We start from the raw sequence: 7085 nt of genomic DNA, 5'->3' as shown, positions 1-7085 counted from the left end.
AGTGGAAATGTATGTTACATTCAGTGCTATGTCATATTAATTTTGCTTGTTAGTAAAACGAGAGGAATCTACAAATGTACTTTTAAGATTTAATTTGTTTGTACATACTTCGCTGGAGCTTCCTTCAATCTTACATTCTAAACCAACAATGTTTTAGGAAAATATCATAAAAATCCGGTGTTTTCTTAGTTCAGTGACGCTTTTTGAAGCTAAAAGAAAGATGCGAGTATAGAAAAGAAAAACCTCTATTCGTGTGGATGTTCCGGTACGCAAAATGTTCTTAAGTAGTTTTCAACATTATAATTTAAGCCTCCTTAAAATCAGAGGATTTATTGTTGTGAATTTACAGATACAACAATTTTAAAGCAAAAAAAAAAAACAACAACAACAAACTGTTTATCGTATTCATTGTTTCCACTCATATATATTTAAACTACAAAGCAACAGCTACTTTGCCTTGATAATGATAGAACTAACATCGAAGCGTCATTGGGCATTAGTTTTAATTTTACTACTAAAGCTAAATGATTGCCAGTAATACTCTGGCAAAAGTCGTGATCAGAAACCTTTGGGTGTGTGAAATGAACACACTGTAAGTATACAACTGAACTTCAGTATAAGACTATCTTTTGATGGTTTTTAAAATCAGTAAATCATTGAAAAAATTATACATCAGTTAAAGATCTGAAATGCAAAATGAAGTTAAATGTCGGCGCTATAAAAAAATGCGACTTTTATCTTTACCATTGAAACTAATTACGTCTACATTACCTCAAGGCAAAAGTGCAACACAACTTGGTAACGAAAATTTTGGGGGGGCAATTTCAAGTACTTGTATCTCGTTTGCTGCTATTTTCTTCCAGCAGTTGGTTTTTAACACCTTGACTGTATAAGGCCTGTTGTTGTTTCTATTTATAAATAGGTGTACCTGTCATGTGTAGCAAACACATTTTAGAAATGAAACTGAAAAAATCTTTATTTGCTCAGATCTAACCTGTCACGTTTCTTTAATTGAAATGGGTCGGTAGTTATTTTGACCAGTCTTATTATCCTTCTTATGTACAGGGAAAATTTTCTACAATTGTCTACTCCGATGTTAAAGTACCAGCTAACACAGATTTTTTAAAGATTTGGAGAGAGATTCTGCGAGATCAGGTGCTGCAACTTTCAAACGTTTTGAAGAAATACAGTCGAGCCCAACCGCTTTCTCTGTTTAGTGAGAGTTGGGGTCTCGGTAACGAAATTTTTTGTACACGTCATTAATTATCATTAATTTGGCGCCATGCGAAGTTGGTTTTGTGCCTGTATCATTTGCTTGTTTATTCGAGGAACTGAAGTGAAAGATCGATCTGGAAGTGATTTAAACAAGGATATACCTTTCTCCGAACATTTTGGACGTTTTTATGCGGAATATTTACGGTAGGCATCGGTCTGACATTGCTAGACTGATGCTGTTCTAAATTGTAAACTATGGCCTTGATGTGTGGTGCAGGAATTGTACAGCATGATTGTAATTTTTGCACATGAGGATGTGGCATCAGCTTCGTTTGTCTTGCAACATCTTGAACCTAAGTATAGATTTGATTGGCCAGAAGTACTTACTTGAGTACAGTGCTGTGATTTTACTGTAGCTAGTAATATAACATATACTTCTGTAGTTTAGTCTCGAACCACACGTGCTTGATTGCATTTCAACATCAGTTCATAGAGCTAGCAACATTGGCAACTTTAGCAACTCGTTTGATTTCCCTCCCATCCCCCCCGGGAGTAGTTTTATCACTTTTATACACGACAGCCGGGTTTTGTTATTTTATCATTGTTCATAATTTTTCTCTGTTTTAGTAGTTTGTGGTGTAGTTTTTATATTATATTTTTGTTTGAATTACTTGTTGTACCTATTTAAGGAAGAAAGAATTAATTAGTTAATTATTAATAAAGGCTGTCTTGCATTCCACATCTTGCCTACTTATTGTGTTATATAATTTAGCGATACTCAAAGTAAACCCGAGGGAAATTGCCTTAGCTGTGCAGGGCTTTGACAGGAGAACATGTCGACGGTGAGTACAGCATCAAACCTTATTTTATTTACAATGTGTTGTTTATTCTTAATAGTCATTTAAATGGACAATTTATTCGTTAAATAATGTTTGATAACATGCCTGCTAAACAAAATGTTTGGCTCCCGAACAAGAGATAAATTCACAGGTAACTTCAAATGATTCAGTGTGGTTGAAATATGAAGCACATGGCATGTGTTCGTTGCGGTCAGTTTGTGAATGAAACTTCTCCAAGATTACTAATTATTACTAAAATATTTCCCGAATGCCTTAACTATGACGTACTGTTAACTGGAAAATATACTCTTAAAGTTTCACGGCATTAACGTAATATACAAAGTAATATGCTTTCTTTAGCATGGCTGCCGCAGGGTATTAGATGCAGTTTCTTTTCATAATCTGCAAGTTATTTAGTTACCCTAGTGGAATTTTACATTTGTTACTGTTCCAAGAACATACTGAAAATTGTTGACACTCTTGAACCAAGAAAGTAGTTCAAATGAGTGCTGCCATTCAGCAAAGGCAACATGAGCACCTTGGTTCCCATGCAAATGACTGTCAAATAGAAAAATACCATTTGACATAGAGATGAACACAACAGTGTTGCAGCCTAATATAAAAATAGAGGTTGTTTGTCCCTGTGTTAAAGCACTTCTCCAGTGAAAGAGCAAATTGGCTGCAGAACTTGCCTCCGGGATTACGCTTACTGGTAGCTCAGGTCCAACAGTAATGTTGCCAATGACATTTCGTAATGCCCCAGATGTTTGTATTGCTTGTCGGACCCCAAATGTTCCAGGGATTTGTGTACCAGTGACTGAATCATAGATTCTGTTTCCAACCAGAATTCCTTGAAGAACTAACTGGTACACCCATGTTTGACTAAGTGGCAAAGTTATCGTTGGTTAATCAACATTGGATGAAAAAAACAGTTTGCTAAATAAAAGTGCAAGCATTGCTTCCCAGCCGACCTAGAATTGTTGACTGGGAGATGTTGCCTGGAAAGGACCAGAAAGTGATGTTGCTATGATGATTTGGTGGGATTATAATGGGTGTCAGAACATGTGCAGAGTTGACAGAGCTAGGTGAGGCGTCAGGAGTTGAACTTGACTCATCGTTGATGGAATGATTCACTCGAGATGGAAGACGAATTGCTGCATATGCGTTTAGGATGCCATCAACTTTTTGAGACCACTCTGTCGCTGTATAAAACAGTTCAGCATCAGTGGTATTCATGCTGGTGTCAGGTGTGCCGTCACATTCATCTTCATCTTGAAGATCATTGCAATTTTGTTCAGGATCGTCAGACTGTTTAGAGGACAATAGTCTAGTGTTAAAAGTGTTTGCTAACTTTTCTACTTTCTTCTTTAGTGGATCCAGACAGATTGGACAACAGTGATTTGAAGGCAAGCAAGTTTGGTGGAAACAGTGGAAACAGGCAAGTCTAGTGACAGTGTTATTATCTCTCTCTTTACATGTTGGCAAGTCACAGTAGACAAGTGGGTCTGGTTCCAGTCCAGGTTCAAGGTCATCTAAGTTGTAACTTAAAGGGACACAGTCACCTGGTGCACATGCGCATTAGATACCATTTCTTAGCTGATTTGCATATCACACTTCATCCGCAAGTCTCGCGCTGAGAAGCGCATCCTTTGAAAAATCTAAACAAACCTTGTCGAGTCGAAGTGTTTGCCAGTCAAAATTATTATAGTGATTATAGACCAGTAATATCATATTAGAACACTCATTTTCTTGATACCATGGAAAATTTACTGATGGACTTGTCCAGGGAAAGCCAAACGTCAACGAATACGTCTGAAGTCGAAGAATCATTTAATTGTTTATTTCGGTATCCGGTCGTGCGAGAAATTATCTTAGCTGTTTCTACGTTTCACAGAATTTGCATGAGAAGCAAATTGAGTTCAAATATTAGCGAATCGCCTGAACTGCAGTGTAGCAAAACGACTTTGTAGAGAAACTACCGGTAAGCTTTATTTCTGCTTTCTATGATATATTTTGCGTTTATTATAATTTCGTTTCTACAACTTCTCTATTATCTAAATTTAGGAACCAAACCCATGTCATTACAAGAACGCTTGCTCGACCCGTAGAAAACAAGGTCCTAATAGAGGTTTTCCTTGTGGAGGAGATAATCGACTGTGTACCGAAGCTTGTCTTCGCATCATCCCGGAGCTCCAAACCAAGCAGCTATGACGCGAAGTTCGAATCGGTTACCAAGATTCCCTCCAGACGAAGCTTTCGCCAGGTTGAGAAAATGCGATTTTCCAAATATATATAATGGGGATTTGTTCTCCAGTGTTTTTGATTGATTTCTCTCGTTATATTGGTCAACGCAGGCGATTTCTTCCGCCCGGCGCCTTCAGGTTTCCCACCTCTTCTTTTCATGTTCCGTTGGAGACGCGATCCATACCAAATATGATAAAATAATACCATACGATGAGCAAAAGCATAATCAGAAACAGGTTTCTAGCAAAAGATTGAAAATCTAATAAAACACTGGGAAGATTGAAGCGGATTTTTAGATGTATTCGACGTGTGCTTTTGATTTCGGGTTACGGTGGACGTTTTTCAAAATTGACAAAACTAGTGTCCAGGTCAGCGCGGTCACAAAGGTGACTTTGTCCCTTTAAAGAGAAACATTTAGAATCAACTGTGGTTTCAAACGTCGAAAGATAGTAGCTTGGCTTCCCTTTTGGCCGTCCATTGTTTGAAAATTGGCGATCAACCTGATGTTAAAAACAACAATAAAAAACTGTCAGCTGGTGTGGAAAATAAAATGGTGTTGTGTTGTTTTTATGTTTATTGCAGTTAGACTGTTTGTTTTTTGTACTCACACGATGTACAATGTAATATCCCATAAGTACATTGTCGTGTATGAGTGAAAATCTTTTGTGATAAGTGCATTGTAGTGTAAGTGTGTTTAGTGTAAATTAAAATCCTGTTGTATATTTTACTCTTTCTGTTTGCATCCTCACTGTCCAGTTGACAAACTTTGCTGTCAATACAAGTGCATCTTTTAAATGGGCCCGGGGTTAAGATTATGCTGATCTCTTTAGTTGGGAATTGCTATGCAGGTTATCAGTAGTTAAAAAATTTAACTTGTTTTCTTTCAGGGATGTTACCTGGTATGATTTGTCACAGTTCTGTGAAATACTGCAAAACAGATCCAGTAAAAACTCTCCTGTCTGCCCTGCGATAAGCCACACGTTTGGTTCACTTTGGCCATGGTGGTAGAGTGGGACAAATGGCGCGATAAAATCACTCAGAAATCCTGATGACGCGATTGACTTTGCTGTCTCTTCAATCTCCTGAGCTGTTTCATATTTTTTTGTGTTGCGCCGTAACACAGAGTGCCACACTTCCTTTTTTTTTTCCGGTAATCACCTTCAGAATACTGGTCTTTTTGGACCACTATTCTGGAAGGTGATTACACTGGTGCACACAGTTGCTAAGGAAAGACAAGGTAGATTTATCGTAATGGCGCCTTCTCCAGCATATAAAAATAATGGCCATTTCAGCCATTACTTTCTCATATAGTTTCAGGTTTCCAGTTCTAAAAATGTTATACTGGTAAAACACCAGGGGGACAACATGTTCAAGCAGGTGCAGTGCTGTAACAAACTCATGTTGTTTGCACGTGGAAAACTTTTCTAGTACTTTCGATCGTATCAGTTGCCAACCGAGTAATGCCGCAGTGACACAGTGATGCTCTAAAGGGTTTTGGCTTTGTTGCCAAAATCCCACCAAAGACACTTGAATATAGTTAGTCAAAAAAAAAATTGAAGTGGTGGACAACATCTTCATATGCATTGAGACACACATGAAATGGCCCTTGTTCTGGTACAATGCTGATGCTTGCGTTCCACCCATTGGCTATAAACTTTTTGGGATAGTACCAGCCAGGCCAGTCCGCAGGTAGTGGCAGGATGAATTTCTGGGCGTAATCCCGTAGTTGTGGACATTTGTTTAGCACATGTGCTAGGGCCGTTTTGTAGTTGTCCATGCTTTTCAAGTCCTGTTGAAATTCGTCGATCAGCAAACATGTTTCTAGTGTCTCAAGGTCTTGTGTTGATGGATCTGAGTACACTCTGAATAGCAAATCAAATAGGTATGTGTAAACCTAAGAGATGCAGGGCAGCACTACAGAAATACTGGGAAAACACTACAGTCAACTGCCAGTTTAAATCAGTCGTTAGTGAAAGAGAGGAGTTGTGGGGGTTTAAATCTGTCTAAATCCCTTTCAATTCTGTGACATTGCTTTGGTGTGTGGGTGACTGTGGTGTCATGTAGGCTGTCTTAATATTTTCATCATTTTGTCAATTGGCAACATCTCAAAAAAGGTTTGTTGTGCAACAAATTTGATTTTGTTTCTGATAATGGGTAACTGTAAAATATATTAACCTTAGTTCCCGTAGTGCTGCCTGTAGTCTTCCTGGGTCAATATTCTGCAGGTATGTTGGTAATTGGTCCAAAAACTGGTGTTGCATGTGTGCTAAAGTGGTGGTCATTGTATGTTGGATTAAACTGACCTTGATTCCACCAAGGCAGACGTATTCGTGGCCATCAACATTCACTGTTACTCGTCTGTGTAGTGTCTGCGCTGGAGGGACTGCTGTGATTGTGGGGTGTATGTCTACTAAACATGATGCCATGTGGACAACATTGTTTGTTAATAGGTTTGCAGGTGTGTGCCGTGTATGTATGTTGTGGAAGTCATCAAGCATGGGAACCATAAAACATGCCAACTGTGAGGAGAGAAAAGTAGTACAGAAATAAGTCAGTTATTGAAGGAAAAATGTATGACTTTTGTACTTATTTAAGTTACTATATAAATATTTTTGAGTCTCTCTGTATCACTTTTCTGCAACAATAATGTTTGAAACAATTAAAGTGTTGTTTTCAGAATTATTGTTTACTTTTCTGGTGCATGCCTCTTTGGTATGTATGACAGAAGTGAATAGTGTTTAACTTGCATTCATTTCTGGGTCATGCAATAAAATTCATGAAGAGAAA

The 7085-nt window shown here is 38.0% G+C and overlaps 2 pseudogenes; both read right to left on the bottom strand.

Moving 5' to 3' along the window:
- Positions 1-2476: 2476 nt before the first annotated feature.
- LOC146476878 (uncharacterized) lies at positions 2477-5298 on the bottom strand (annotated as a pseudogene).
- Positions 5299-5483: 185 nt separating this feature from the next.
- LOC146476877 (uncharacterized) lies at positions 5484-6724 on the bottom strand (annotated as a pseudogene).
- Between the last annotated feature and the right edge of the window lie 361 nt (positions 6725-7085).

Source organism: Pavona decussata, unplaced genomic scaffold (genome assembly GCF_977016875.1).
Source record: "Pavona decussata unplaced genomic scaffold, jaPavDecu1.1 SCAFFOLD_72, whole genome shotgun sequence".
Classification (NCBI taxonomy): domain Eukaryota; kingdom Metazoa; phylum Cnidaria; class Anthozoa; order Scleractinia; family Agariciidae; genus Pavona; species Pavona decussata.
This window is presented reverse-complemented; position numbering and strand designations above follow the sequence as displayed.